Below are 15,878 nucleotides of genomic sequence, written 5' to 3' on the forward strand. Positions count from 1 at the left end.
CATAACTGTGAAAACTACCACAATGGGATAAGCCATTTAGAGAACCCCTTGGGAGATAGGGGATCCTTTAATCTGAATCCCCAGAACAGGATTCCAACTTACCAGGACTAGGAGTGAAAGACTTCTTGGGAGATAATTCAGCCCAAAGATCCCAGGGGGCACTAATAATAATGCCATGAAAATTAGGAAGTAGACAATTTAAAAGAAAGAAAAACTTAGCCCAGAAATACTATTGGATAATATTGGTTGGTATTTTTAATAGCACATTTCCTGAAGTCAATCCAAAAATGATTCTTTCCCTTTCTGATGACATTTGACTACATTTCAATAACAAGTCTATCTCCAATCTCCCTGAAGAAGCAAGAAAATTAATTTCATTTGGAGTGGGGTGCTGGGCCATTCCCAAGGCATAATAGCAACTCTCTATGAAATTAATCCCTCTTTACTCATTTGAGTTCATGCCTAGAAAATGTTTCTGTCATGAGACAAGCCTGGGATGCGTTTTATCATCAGGTTACTCTTTATGGGGATCACTGAATCAAACCATCAATGGCTGCAAGGTCTTTTTGGCATGGTAGAAGGAACAAAACAGAAAATTTCACTAAAACCTGTGATTTGTTTCACCTTTAACAAGGGGATAATTGCCTCCCTAATTATAATTGAGCTATTTCTCATAGGAGTTTAATTGGAGGAACAGGGCACAGTGTTCAACGTATTGACCCAGTTGTACTTAAAAACAGTCTTCCTATTTATCAACATTTGCATCTCTAATTAGTGAGTGGGAAAATATGGGGTGAGGTGTGAAAAAATAGATTATTTTGCTGAGTTTAGTCATGATAAATAGGAAACAGGTTTTTTAAAGTAGATACTGTCGAGACCAAAGCCCACTGGCAGCTGGAGGCGCTACTGACTGTGCAACATCAGGTGACTTTCTCTCTCATTGCTTATTAATATGGCCACTGAGCAGTGCCTTCCAAGCCACGCCACCTCTCAGAATCGGAGGAGATGTATTTCCTGCCAGGTGCATTGTCTACCAAGCAGTACACCACATTCTTTGCAGGTAAGAGAGGCTAAGGAAGAAATGAAAAACTTGGTACTCTGGGAGGGAACTTGCCTTTCAGTGCCAATATCTGTCAGATTTTCTTCCTGTTTTGTGTATAACAACATAGAGAACTAGAAAAAAGGTTTTTTTTTTAATTTTTATTGGTTATTTTATTTATTTACATTTCAAATGTTATCCCCCTTCCCGGTTTTTCCTCTGAAAGCCCCCTATCCCACTCCCTCCCCCTACTCCTATTTGGGTGCTCCCCCACCCACCCACTCCTGCCTCAACACACTAGCATTATACCCTACACTGGGGCATCGAGCCTTCACAGGACCAAGGGCCTTTCCTCCCATTGATGCCCGAAAAGGACATCCTATGCTACATATGCTACTGGAGCCATGGTTCGCTCCATGTGTACTCTTTGTTTGGTGGATCTGGTTGGTTGATATTTTTCTTCCTATGGAGTTGCAAACCCCTTCAGCTCCTTCAGTCCTTCCCCATTGAGCTCAGTCTAATGGTTGACTTCAAGCACCCGCATCTGTATTGGTAAGGTTCTAGCAAAGCCTCTTAGGAGACATCCATATCAGGCTCCCGTCTTCAAGCATTTCTTGGCATCAGCAATAGTGACTGGGTGTGCTGGCTGCATATGGGATGAATCCCCAGATAGGGCCATCTCTGGATGGCCTTTTTTTCATTACTCAACCATTATAAACAATGACTTCCTGAAATTCGCAGGCAAAAGGATGGGATTTAAAAACTAGAGGTAGGGGGTGAGAGGGACTTGAAAGGAAGAGAGGAGGAGGAGAGGAAAAAAGGTGGGGAAAGATCAGGTATGGGAGGAAATGGGGGAGATATACAGAGGGTCAGGAAATTGAATATAGGTGTGTATCAAAGGGGAAATGGGAGTAGCCAACAGAAAGTCCCAGATGGCAGGAAAGCAAGAGGCTCCCAAGACCCAACACGGATGACATTAGATTAAATACCCAACAAAGGGGAAAGAGAACCTGTCAAGACCATATCCAGAGGTTAGGCACAGCTCCTGGTTGAGGAATGGGGCCACCCACCCTACTCAAAATTTTAACCCAGAATTGCTCCTAACGGAAATATAAAACTGTTTTTAAGCTGTCCATTGTTCCAAAAATTGTTTTCTATTGTTACACACTTATAGTATTTCTCTCCTAATCTGTCCCTAGCATTTTACAGTGAGCTCAACACAAGGCCTTACATCTGTGTATGTTTAAATTAATGACTAAATAAGCATTCAATTTATCAATTTATGTAACAAATGTAAGCTATAAAAGTCATTGTTTTAACAGCTACAGATTCTAGGTTCAATGGTCTAACATGCATAGTGGTTCCTTCAAGGATAGATATGTAAAATACATATTCTATCTTCTATCATCAATCCATATATTCAGGAAATATGTTTTGTGGGATCATTGTGCACCCAATATTCTTATGATTGTTCTGAGACAGGGAAAACAAAGAGAAAAGGTAGGATGAAAGCGTTTTCAGGTAACCACGTGTTAAAGGGAACAAGGCAAAGTTGTCTAAAAGAAGGAAACAAATCACAGGTCATATCAGGCGGCTGTTGGGGGTTCAGAGGACTACAGGAAAGTCTTCTGCAGAGATCAATTTGCACTGAGCTCTGGGCAACAGGAAGGAGCCAGTCTTGAAAAGAACTGGGTCAGAAAGCTCCAGGCAGCAGAGGCAGGACACAAATCCCCTCAGAGGCTGATGGCTTTGAAAGAAAAAGTAGGAGCCTCTCATCTGAGATCCAATGACAGGAAGACATTCCATATCAGGGTAAGAGAAGTTCAGGGACTGTAGACATGGCTAGACATTCAGAACCATGCTTAAATGAGTGGGATGCCAGTGAAGATTTTAAATAAGAAATTTTCACAAAACAAATATGTGGCTTTAAAGGGTCTTACCACTTCATGGAGACAGATTTTTAGATCATATGAATGGAAATGGGAGAAAGGAAAAAAATTAAAGAAAGAAAAGAGGTGCCTAACTTTAATGTAAAAGTAGAAGGGAACAAGACAAGTTGAAAAATACAGAACATGTATAATTTTGTGACTTTGCAATTAAAATATGACTTTCCAAATGAAAAAAATGTGCAAATTACTTATCCTGTCATGAGAAAGTGAAGTCTTCCATGTCCATATTGAGCTGGATGTCCACATCCCTTGTCCACATCACACTAGCAGGAGCACCCGGTAGATAGATGACAGAAACCCAGTGGTCAATAGAATGTTTCTACACCAAATCTCATTTGTGCTTCAGCAATGAGAAAAGCCCTAATGAGACTCACAATCGCAATGCAAGGGGCCTTTTATTTTCACGATTGTCTTTCTGAAAATAAAACGCTATTTTTTATTTTTGATCACTTTCTTGTGTTAGAATTCCAACGACTGTCCTTATGCCCATAGTCTGTACTTACCTCAATCAGTGTGAATTGGAAAAGACATCCCCAGAGAAGAAAAATAGTCTTGTAATTCCTGATGATTGTCAGACTAGGCACAATCCTGACTACTTTACATGGATAAAGAGAAATAAGGCTAAATATTGCTTATCTGGAAGTCAAGTTCTTAGTCAAACATAGTAACAGACTAGTAATCCGTCAATGTGTTTCACAATTTATAGTCCTTCTATTGTAGGAAATTTAGCTTTTAAACACAATTCAGGGCTAATTTGTTGACTTGTGTGGTGGTGTCACATATAGTAATTCAGCTTTGGGAGTTTGTTTTTTTAATTTTATTTCTCAATTAGATTTTATTACATTACGTTCTCTGTCCATTTGCTTTTATTTCTTCATGGTCTAACTTCAGTTTTAGAAGTTTACAGGATTGAAGACAAGTTCGCCTCCACAATATGGTCTGTGTACATTCAGCTCTCAAAAGCAATGAGCCAGACATATGTGCAATTAAGGGAGGAAAACAAATTCCCTTTCTTGGCAAATCCCTTCCTTCTGCAGAAGTTACGACAACTGAGCAAAATGTCACTGTAGTTTCCATTTGAATTTTTTAATTCTTTGCCCGTTTTATTTTTACAACTGCCTAAAATACCTTTAGCTTCATAGTCATACTGAAAGATATAAGGAATATTGAATAATGCCATCAAAGAAGAAGTAGATTTGGTCGGTTGGTTGGTTGGTCGGTTGGTTGGTCGGATGGTTGGTTGGTCGGTTGGTTGGTTGGTCGGTTGGTTGGTCGGTCGGTTGGTTGGTTGGTTGGTTGGTTGGTTGGTCGGTTGGTTGGTTGGTCGGTTGGTCGGTTGGTTGGTCGGTTGGTTGGTTGGTTGGTTGGTCGGTTGGTTGGTTGCTTTCCTGGTTATTTGGGGTATTCAAAAGGGGCAGTAAGTTACTTATTGCCAGTGGAGCAAGTAAAAAAGAGGAGAGAGTCTTGTTACTTCAAACCTGTGAACAGGTGGAACCAAACGCTTCTTCCTTCGCAAAGGAGAATGCCTTGTGCCCTGGAAACATAGCTGGGTGCATAGCTGACTCATGTGGACACGACCTGAGAGCTTCTCGGGTAGAATCTTAGGCACTGCAACTGCACACACAACCGCTTTCTCAGCATCTGTATTTTACAGTCTACACTATAGCTGACACAAAACATTCTCTGAGAAATATCTAGAAAACCTGACAGGGATGCCCCAGCCTTAAATACAGATTAACGGGTACCATGTACAGTATACTGGAGCTTGTAAAACCTATCCATATGTTCTAACATATTTTAAGAATATAAAAGTAGGCAGATAATAATAATAGTAGCAGCAGTAATAATAATACTTCAGACTTGTCACCTGTCAACCAGCCTGTGAAACTTGGCAGACTCCCAGGGACTCTCTAATTCACCTATGAGAAGCTTAACTTGGCTGAGTGTGCATTTGATAATTGCCCAATAATTGCTTTTCCCATTTGTTTGATTAATGTACCTATATACAATTCTCTACCAAACCCCAACTCTCTAGATGTGCATACACTTCAGGATTCTGTTGTGTTGCTTTCCAGGGCAATGTTCTGGCACAGTGGGCCCCAATTTGCTATCAACAATATAACCTTTCTGATAGATGTGAATTTTTCTACATAATGCTTGCCGGAGTCACTTTTTCATCTTGGATGGCATGTGGCAGTTTCCTTGGTTAATTAGGACAAATGTGCCAATTATGTTAATGTTTCTCCCGATACCAATCAGTGAATAATTAGACAAAACACATCTGTCTTTCAAAGGGAAGGAGAATAGAAAAGTATAAGGTGCCTGGCTTCTTATATTGACATATATGACAAGACAATATATAATCAATCCCTGGGTCAGCAAGTTTTTTATGTTAAAGGGTGCCATTAGGCATTGAGGGTCTGAATACATTCCACAGAGTGAGAAGGGGCTCTGCACAGATTTTAAGTTGCCTTTTCTTCATTCATTGCAACAACAAAATTATATAGCCCTGATGGTAAAAATGTCCTTATATTGTGAGTTTATTTACCTCTAATCTTCAGAGATAAATAAGTTCTACTATAGTAGTATTTCAAACTCTTTAGAATAACTTGGCTTCATTGATATAAAAGACTGTGCTCAAGAAATCACAAAAATAAGCCTGTGGGATCAGAGTGAAAGGATTGTGAATACACACACACCATCATGTCAGCCCAGTTTGCTACAATTTATATTTACATAGTTCTAAGTATACAATCCTCAAAGTCTTCTGGTTAGTAGAAAATTAATGCTGTTTCCATTTTAACTTTGTTGGCATTCATGATCCATACTCATGGTCCATGGACTGTAGAGAGACATGAAGTTGTATACAAATTATTCAATTTAATAATGTTATAAGCAATGACTCTATGCTTGGGTTGACACTGCAAGTATAAAAAAAAGACTTATAAAATCCATACATTGTCATCTTTGGCAAGATCTCTTGATATCAGAATATCCTAACATAAAGCTTGTGGACTTGTTTAAAATTCAAAATTTACATTTATAGTAAATATGGCTTATATATATTCAACATTTATTTAGGAAGATACATATTCCACTCTACACTTATCATCAGGGCTCTCGTTAGATTTAATCTTGAAGTTTGTGTTCATCATCATTATTATTAATCATTCCATTTGTTTACATCTCAAATGATATCCCACTGCCCAGTTACCCCTCCACAAAGCCCCATCCCACTTCTGCCTTCTCCTCCCTCCCCTTTGCCTTTATGAGAATGATCCCCCACCCACCCACCCTCTCCCACCCTACAGCTCCAGCATCCCCCTACACTGGGGCATCAAACCTCCACAGGACCAAGGGCCTCCTCTCACATTGCTGTCAGGCAAGGCAATCCTCTGCTCCCTGTGTCTCTGGAACCATGGATCCTGTCCTATACACTCCTTGGTTGGTGGTCTAGTGTCTGTGACCACAGGGTAGTCTAACCAGATGATGTTCTTATGGGGTTGCAATTCCCCCTTGGCTCCTCCAGTCCTTCTGCCAGTTTCCCCATCTCAGTCTCCGAGTTCAATCTGATGGTTGGCTCCAAGCATCCACATCTGCATTGGTCAGTTGCAGGCCAGACCTCCCAAGGAGCAGTCACACCAGGTTCCTGTCAGCACGCACGTCTTGACCACAGCAACAATGTCAGGGTTTGGTGTCTGAAGATAGAATGTATCCCCAGGTGGGACAGTCCCCGGATGGCCCTTTCTTCAGTCTCTGCTCCATTTTTTGTCCCTGTACTTCCTTTGGACAGGGACATTACTGGGTTAAAAACTTTGAAATGGGTGGATGTTCCCATCCCTAGACAGAGGAAACTATCTGCTGGAAGTGGTCTCTACAGGTTCTATCTCCCCTTCTCTGCACGTTTCAGCTAAAGTCATCCCCATTGGGTCCTGGGAGCCTTTCATTTCCCTCGTGTCTGGGACCATCCAGTGGCTATCCCCAATTCCTCAATCCCCCTGCTACATACTTTTATTCGATTTCCTGACCCTCTGTACCTCTCTCCCATCCCCTCAAGTATCTGATACTGCTCCCTTATTTCCTCCCTCTCCTCTCTCTCTCTCTCCCAGGTCCCCCTCTACCTCAATTCCCCCATGATAATGCTGTTCCCTCCTCAATGTGGGATGAAGCATCCACACCCTTGTCTTTCCTAAGCTCCGTATGGTCTGTTGAATTATGGGCACTGTGAGTTTTTAGGTTAATATCCACTTATCAGTGAGTACATACCATATGTGTTCCTTTGTGTCTTTATTATCTTGGTCAGGATGATATTTTCTAGTTCCATCTATTTGCCTGCAAAATTCATGTTGTTTTTATTCACTGAGTAGTACTCTATTAGTACAGAACGTATACCACATTTTCTGTATCCATTCTTCTGTTGAGGGACACCTGGGTTGTTTCCAAATTCTGGCTATTATAAATAAGTCTGCGATGAATACATTGGAGCAGGTATCCTTGTTATATGTTGTAACATTTTTTGGATATATACCCAGTAATGGTATAGCTGGGTCTTCAGGCAGAACTATTTCTAATTTTCTCAGGAACTGCCAGATTGACTTCCAAAGTGGTTTTATCAGCTTGCAGTCCACAACCTCGCCAGCAACTGCTGTCACCTGCATTTTTGATCTTAGCCATCCTGATTGGTGTGAGGTGGAATCTATTGAGTTTCAAAATAGTATTCCATTGTTTTCTGAGAAACAGTTGGTTAGAAAATAAAATCACAGTGTCCATTTGTAATTTTCCCTTATCTTGATGATTTTACTTAAAAACAACAGCTCAGAAAAGACATATGATGGTTCTGAAAAACAGTTATGGTTGCTAACATTGGCACTCAGCATTCCTCATGCTGGCATAGATTCCTTTGCTTCAAAGGATTGAGAAGAATGGAGAACTAAGGAAGAGGCTAGGATGGTTAGCTTTAAAAAGTGTTGCTCTACCCCCAAATATTTGAGTTTGATTCTTCAGTTGCATAACAGGAGTACATTTACATTCTTAGCCCGAGTTTTAACATAAAATCTTGAAACACTATTACCAAGAATGATTTGGTGGCTATCTTAAACAACTCCCCATTTATAGTCTCTGATCTATAACACTAGTAGCTAGAATTTTTGGGTCAGTATTACGTACATAACTATTGTGATATTTGGTTAGAAAAATGAGGGATGAATAGAAGTGAGCAAATGAGTTTTCTAAATCGAGATTCAATTTGAGGGTTATTAGATTAGGCCATATGTAACTGGGAGCTCTAAATGGATACACTTTTTTTTTTATTAACTTGAGTATTTCTTATATACATTTCAAGTGTTATTCCCTTTCCTGGTTTCCGGGCAAACATCCCCCTCCCCCCTCCCCTTCCTTATGGGTGTTCCCCTCCCAACCCTCCCCCCATTGCCGCCCTCCCCCCATAGTCTAGTTCACTGGGGGTTCAGTCTTAGCAGGACCCAGGGCTTCCCCTTCCACTGGTGCTCTTACTACAATATTCATTGCTACCTATGGGGTCAGAGTCCAGGGTCAGTCCATGTATAGTATTTAGGTAGTGGCTTAGTCCCTGGAAGCTCTGGTTGCTTGACATTGTTGTACTTTTGGGGTCTCGAGCCCCTTCAAGCTCTTCCAGTTCTTTCTCTGATTCCTTCAACGGGGGACCTATTCTCAGTTCAGTGGTTTGCTGCTGGCATTCGCCTCTGTATTTGCTGTATTCCGGCTGTGTCTTTTGAGAACCATAGGTTTTTCTGTCTATGTCCATGTCATAGATTTAAAAAGTAAATATAAAAGATATAGAAAGAAAGGCATAGGCATTGATCAAAACGTGATGGTTGTAAAATGTTGGAGTGGTCTCACAGTAGAACTTATGCAAGGCCAGGCTATTTGAGCAATAGTTTACTGCAAAGCCTTGCTTCCCCTGACAATTCAGCCAGTAGTTCTGACTTTTATAAAATATTAGTCACTCTGAAACTATAAAACCATGCATCTAAGAACTGTAAAGGTTGTTTTGTAAATCAAACCACACAAGTAAAGTTGGCACTTTTACACCTTTTCTAGGAACATACAATAAAAATAGTATGCTTCAATCCAGGGTCTCATCATCAGGATGGGTATCACTAATCTTAATTATTAAAATCATATTAGTGTTTGGAGAATTCTGTGGGCAATCAACTGAACTGGGTGATGAGAGTATCAGGGGGAATTCTTTTTTTTATCTTTATTAACTTGGGTATTTCTTATTTATATTTTGATTGTTATTCCCTTTCCAGGTTTCTGGGCCAAAATCTCCCTAGCCCCTCCCCCTCCCCTTCTCTATGGGTGTTCCCCCCCCACCCTCCCCCCATTGCCACCCTCCCCCCCACAGTCTAGTTCACTGGGGGTTCAGTCTTGGCAGGACCCAGGGCTTCCCCTTCCACTGGTGGTCTTACTAGGCTATTCCTTGCTACCTATGAGGTTGGAGCCCAGGGTCGGTCCATGTGTGGGCTTTGGGTAGTGGCTTAGTCCCTGGAAGCTCTGGTTGGTTGGCATTGTTGTACATATGGGGTCTCAAGCCCCTTCAAGCTCTTTCAGTCCTTTCTCTGATTCCTTCAATGGTGGGGTCCCATTCTCAATTCAGTGGTTTAATGATGGCATTCGCCTATGTATTTGCTGTATTCTGGCTGTGTCTCTCAGGAGAGATCTACATCTGGTTCCTGTCGGCCTGCACTTCTTCACTTCATCCATCTTATCTAGTTTGATGACTGTATATGTATGGGCCACATGTGGGGCAGGCTCTGTGGAACATTCCTCCATTGTTGGTGGGATTGCAGACTGGTACAACCATTCTGGAAATCAGTCTGGAGGTTCCTCAGAAAATTGGACATTGAACTACCTGAGGACCCAGCTATACCTCTCTTGGGCATATACCCAAAAGATGTCCCAACATATAAAAAAGACACGTGCTCCACTATGTTCATCGCAGCCTTATTTATAATAGCCAGAAGCTGGAAAGAACCCAGATGCCCTTCAACAGAGGAATGGATACAGAAAATGTGATACATCTACACAATGGAATATTACTCAGCTATCAAAAACAATGACTTTATGAAATTCATAGGAAATGGATGGAACTGGAAAATATCATCCTGAGTGAGGTAACCCAATCACAGAAAAACACACATGGTATGCACTCATTGATAAGTGGATATTAGCCCAAATGCTTGAATTACCCTAGATGCACAGAACACATGAAACTCAAGAAGGATGACCAAAATGCGAATGCTTCACTCCTTCTTTAAAAGGGGAATAAGAATACCCTTGGCTGGGAATAGGGAGGCAAAGTTTAGAACAGAGGCAGAAGGGGGAATTCTTAAACATATGATCGTCCTATAGCAAGACCTGGGGACCTACCATTGTGTACACAGGTTGGAAATATAATGACTCTTCTGGACAAATTCTGCAGGAAGTTATGGATGTGAACAGTGGACACAGCCTTTACCGGGAGAGTTTACTAATTGAGCGTTTATAATTCCCACTTATTTATTTTGTTTGGAGCATGCATATGATACAGTCTGTGGGTAGACATCTGAGGACAACTTTCAATCTCCAATCTTCTTTTCCAAACATATGTTTCCTGGGGATCAAACTCAAGTCACTGAATATGAAGGGACACACCCTTATCTATTGAACCATCTCACTGGCCTCTAGCATGAGTTTTTAGAAGTTGGTATTCATGGTAATGGTAAAGCAAATGTATTCTTCCCAAGTATTTCTTTCCTGACTAGTATCAGGAATTTAAAGATGTATAATTTTTTAACAAAGACATTGAGCAGTCTAGTTCATGTTTAAAACATCCAATTTTGACAGTAGCCTCTGAGTTAAGATTAGTGCGAGAGAAAAACCCATTGTGATTATTTACTAGTCCTGATTCCATATACCTCCACTCACTTATCTCATTAAATCCTCCTGTAGCCCCTTCTGGGCAGTCCTTTACCTTGTATAGTCAAAGACTACAGTCAATTCTGTTTGACTCTTACATTCTTTGTTCCCCCTAGTAACAAAATAGTTTCATAGGCAGAACACTTTTGAAATTTGGTTCATTAAAGTGGTAAATTGTGTACAGGCTTATTAATTTCCATGTACAAAGCAAATACCTAGAAAAAAATCATCTCTTGAAAAAATTTATTTTTATAGGGTTAAATTTTCTCACCAGCCTTATAAAAGTATAGTGAGGACATTTTATGACATTGTATTTAGTTCCCAACTGCACAGATTGTTAAATAAGAAAAATCTTAGGATGTAGAAGGGGAATTAATTAACCTCTACTTGATAGTCCTCTCCCAGACTCTGTTATTTTTAAGATAAACAGTAAGATATCAAGTTGAAAGAGAGATCAATATGAAAAGAGATTATGATTGATCCTGCACTTGTTATGCTTTTCATATCTGTTGAACATCTAGATGGAATTATCTAGAAAGTAATTGGAAAGATGGACAGAACTTAACAAAAATTGAGACTAATGTTGATGGTTTGAGAGTTATCAGCCATAAGTGAAGACTATGTCCATCCAATGCCCAAGAGCCTTTAGTCCCAGGCAAAGCTGCTGTGGGCCTCTCTGTGGAGCTTTGAAAATCTAGGTGCCTGGGTCCCTCCTGTAAGGAATAAAATCAGAGTCTCCAGTGGGATCTAGGCATGAAAGATGAGGTGAATGATCCCTGGATAATTTAGGGCATGGCGTCAAAAACCACGGATGTAAAGCGAGAGGTGATATAATGGGGACAGCGAGAAGCTTGCAGGAGAGCATGCAAACGTCAGACATAGGGTTTCTGGCGTACACCCAGAGCAGATACTTGCCATAGCAAGGGCAATAACAGAAGCTATCTTTGCATTTGAAAATTAGGGCCATTGATTGCCTATGGTAGTGAAATCTGAGCCGAATAACGGACTTTAATCCAGAAAGTGGATTAAATGCCACGTGTAGAGTGAATGAGCCAGTGAATAAATGGGGAGCTATGGGATTGTAACTTTTAAGAGATAAATAGGCTGAAGTATGACTGTTGAAAAAGAAGGACACATATCATGTGTTCAGGGAAAGCGGGGAGCTACAAAAATATTGAATACTTTGTGGATGACCCAGAGGCTCGGAAGTCTAAGCAGTAAAATAATATGAATCACCAGTGCCTGCAGTTCTGAAGGTAAATGCTTAGAGACCTGGAGTTGCAGATGGCTTTGCTGTGGTACATAAACCTTCAGGATAAATGTTCTCTCTCGTCTATCTACTAATGCTCTCAGCTAGAATTATATGAAAGTAATTTTGTTTGCTGTTCTTTGATTGAATGTTGAAACAGGATCCACCAAGTGAGATATTTTTCTTCACAGAACTATATCGTGTTCTCACTCAGCATACTTGTTGCAGAGCAAGAACATCACAACCTACAGGGTGTCCAGGTTTAACACTGTGAATGTCAGCTCCTGCGTGTGTACAGAGACATGGTATCTACAGGGCAGATCATAATGGGATACTGCTTGGTTTCATAGAAAGGGTGTAGCCATTGAAATTATTTTTAGATATCTTTTCATTTCCCAGTGACTAGAAGGAAACTTTATTTATCTCTGCAGGCCTAGTTAAAGTAACAGAGATCATGAAATGCATGCCATATATTGAAGATGAAGGAAGGAGAGTGATGTTACAAGGAATAGTATTGAGGAATGACTGGATAGGAATGAATGTGTGTGTGTGTGTGTGTGTGTGTGTGTGTGTGTGTGTGTGTGTAATAATGTGTATATATATATATATGAATATGTATTTTATGATGTTTCTTACCAAAATATCATATTGCTACCAAAATAGAGATGAATATCAGATTTAACATAGTTAAAATGTCTTCTATTAAAAATACATTCTACATGTGCTTTTAGAAAGCGATGCAATTATGATGTCTTCTAACAAGATTAATTAGGAAGCATTTGTATGTTATTTAAATATTTTATAACAGTATCTGCCAAATGGCTATTGGTCTAGCCAATGTTTCCTTACATAGTGCTCAATTGTCATTTAAAAGTGAATGGAGGATAAATCTCAGTTGAAGGATAAAAGAACTCAGACTTTAACATATTTCAAGCTATTTAGACTAATATGATTTTTTTTTCATTTCCTGAGTTCTCATTTTGTGTCACCCTCACACCCTTTAGTATATTCCTAGTTAAATATTAATAAATTTAAACTACTCGTTGTGTGTTAGAGATAGGCCATTCAATCTCCAAATCCTTATGAAATGTAGTCTAGAATTATTCTCAGTTTATAAATAAGCACAGCAAGCTTTATAAATGAGAAACCAACCCAAAGTAGACACAAATAACACAAAATGACCAAGTTCAGCTTTGAACTCAGCAGTCTACTCAGCTTTTCCTTTGAGAGTTTAAAAACTGCCACTTTCGGGAAGACTCTCAGATATGCATATTGCAGTGACTCAAATCAAACATTATAGCAGAATATGTGAAGCATTTTAGTATTGCTACCTAACTATTCTTTTCGCCATTAATGAAACGCCATACTTTTTAAACCCTTAGCAAAATAACATCAAATATGTCCCCCAAAGACAGCAAAGGTAACAGTTCCTGAACCCAAGAATAGAAACTGAAGGGTGCTGGGCATCACGGCAGTCATGTGAAGTCATGGTTTATGGCAGGAACCTTTTATTGCTTTCTGAACGTCAACCTATTTTTTTCTGTCTTCTCGAGTGTTTTATACACAGTTAAAGATTACTACTAACTCAGAAAGTGCTCCACATTGTATAAATCAGTTTGCCAAGTGGGAAAGTTGGAGGATAAAAAGAGAAAAATGTTGCAATAACAAAAATATGAAGAAAATTAGAGGCCAGAGCAGATACTGACACTTGACTAGCCAAGAGTGCATTGTGAGCAAATTTTCTTGGAACGATTAAATTAATTACTATTCAATATGATAAAAAGCCAACCCAAGAAGAGAAGTTGTATATATATTTTATAATTATATATATATATATATATATATATAATATATCCAAGGAATTACTTCAAAATGGAGGAATCGTTTTCTTTGGCACTGCTAATCCTAGAGCTAGCACATGAAACATATTTTTTAAAATTAGATGTTACAGCGCTTGCATATTGATTTCACTCGATGACTCAGATAGTCTTTTACATGATAAATAGAATTACTCTCATATATTTTTCTCTTTTTTACATTTAAGTTTTTATGATTGCTTTAACATTTTATCTAAGCCAAAAATAATAACTAAATATTATTTCGGCCCACTTGCACTGTAAATATCCTCTTAAATCATTATGTCCCATTTTTCATGTTAAGATAAAGCTGACCCAAAGAAAAGTCATCAGGATTTAAGGGTTTCAAAACTTACCATTTATAGAAAAAAGCAAGGGAATTTTGAGTAATTAAATATTTGCCAGCATCACACTTTCCTGCATGGATCCCTCATGAGATTGGGTCAACTGCAACTCATTGTTTTGGCCCTCAGATTGTTTTTGCCTTTAGTAACCCTGTTCTGCACACAGATTCCCAAGCCAGAACCTGAAGAATCCTTTTGTATTCTTCATTTTAGCCTGCACTGAACCATGTGAGCTTCCTTAAGTGTCCCTGTTACTCTAATGCCCTTTGACTTTCAGTGGTCAGAATTTCATCACCAAAAGCAGGTGCAGATATCCACCCCACCAAGGTCCCTCCTCCATATGTTTCAGGCTCAGGTTCCCTTTATCTTAACACATGTCCTACTGCAATTGTGCATTTGCCCCATCTCCTTCTGTGGAAAGCTCAATAGGCAGGATCTTGTCTGTCTGTTCTTCAGCACTTAACACAATGCCTACACATAGTCTGTACTTGGTGTTTGTGCATGAGATTAAACCACAGGTTAAGATTATTTACCTCTTTGAGACAGAGTTTTGTATAACCCAGAGGAGCCTAGAGCTTACTGTATAGCATAGGATGACTTTGAGCATTTTCTCCATTATGTGAGGGTTATGTATCACCACACTAGGTTACCTAGGCTGAAGATCAAAGCGAGACCTTAAAGAATGCTAATCACACAATCAACCAACTTAGACACATAACCCAGCCTTCTTTTGCATTTGTTTGCTTGGTGGTGGTGGTGGTGGTGGTATCTTCAATTTTATCTTGGCAGAGAGAGGATCCTGGTTCTCATCCATATAGACTAAACAAGCACGCTACCATTAAGCCACTAACCCAACTCCTTAGGAAACTATTTTATAAACAGATTCTATAACCTCTAAATGTGTTTGTACAAGTTACTTAGCCACAGGATTTTTGTTGTTTATAATTCTCAAGAAGGTCATAGAGATTTAGTATATACTGTATAGTCATGCCATCTTTGAAGAAATACTTACTGACTATAGGACAGAAAAACCTCAGAGGACAACAGGAAACTGGGAGTCTCCCAGAGTGACTGGATCTCATCTTCTACTTCGTGCTTCTCTGCTAAAGTCACATAGTGAGCAGCCATCCTCGAAGGAACTGGGGAGTTAAACTCTTGATCCCCATCAAAACAATATCTATGGCTAAATCTACTTAATTAAAATCACGTCTAGGGGCTTCAAACAGAAGCCTTCTTCTAGGAACCTAAAAATGCTTAACAGGACACTGTGTCCTGTCTTCATTCATATGTGAGAACATCCTGGCTAAACATTAATTATAGGCCAGTCCCAGAACTTAAGAGAAAGCAGTGATAAAAAGGGGGTGGGCAGAGAAGGTTGCTGTGGTGGCCCATTCCTGGAATTATAGTACTTAAAATAGGCAAGCAAGAGGATTATTTTGGGGGCTGGAGAGATGGCTCAGTGGTTAAGAGCACTGACTGTTTTTCCAGAGGTCCTGAGTTCAA

General features: G+C 39.7%; 1 protein-coding gene and 1 long non-coding RNA gene across 6 annotated transcripts in view; one reads left to right on the plus strand and one right to left on the minus strand.

Annotated features, from left to right (window-relative positions):
* Positions 1-15,878, plus strand: part of Unc5c (unc-5 netrin receptor C) — a 354,131-nt gene that overhangs the window by 260,952 nt on the left and 77,301 nt on the right. The gene's annotated exons all lie outside the window — the stretch shown is intronic.
* On the minus strand, positions 3,791-4,862 carry LOC134485692 (uncharacterized). The gene is made up of 2 exons (XR_010063961.1): positions 4,467-4,862; positions 3,791-4,376 (listed from the first exon to the last, which is right to left on the minus strand). It is a non-coding gene; the product is annotated as an uncharacterized LOC134485692 (long non-coding RNA).

Source organism: Rattus norvegicus, chromosome 2 (assembly GCF_036323735.1).
Source record: "Rattus norvegicus strain BN/NHsdMcwi chromosome 2, GRCr8, whole genome shotgun sequence".
In the NCBI taxonomy this organism is placed as follows: Eukaryota; Metazoa; Chordata; class Mammalia; order Rodentia; family Muridae; genus Rattus; species Rattus norvegicus.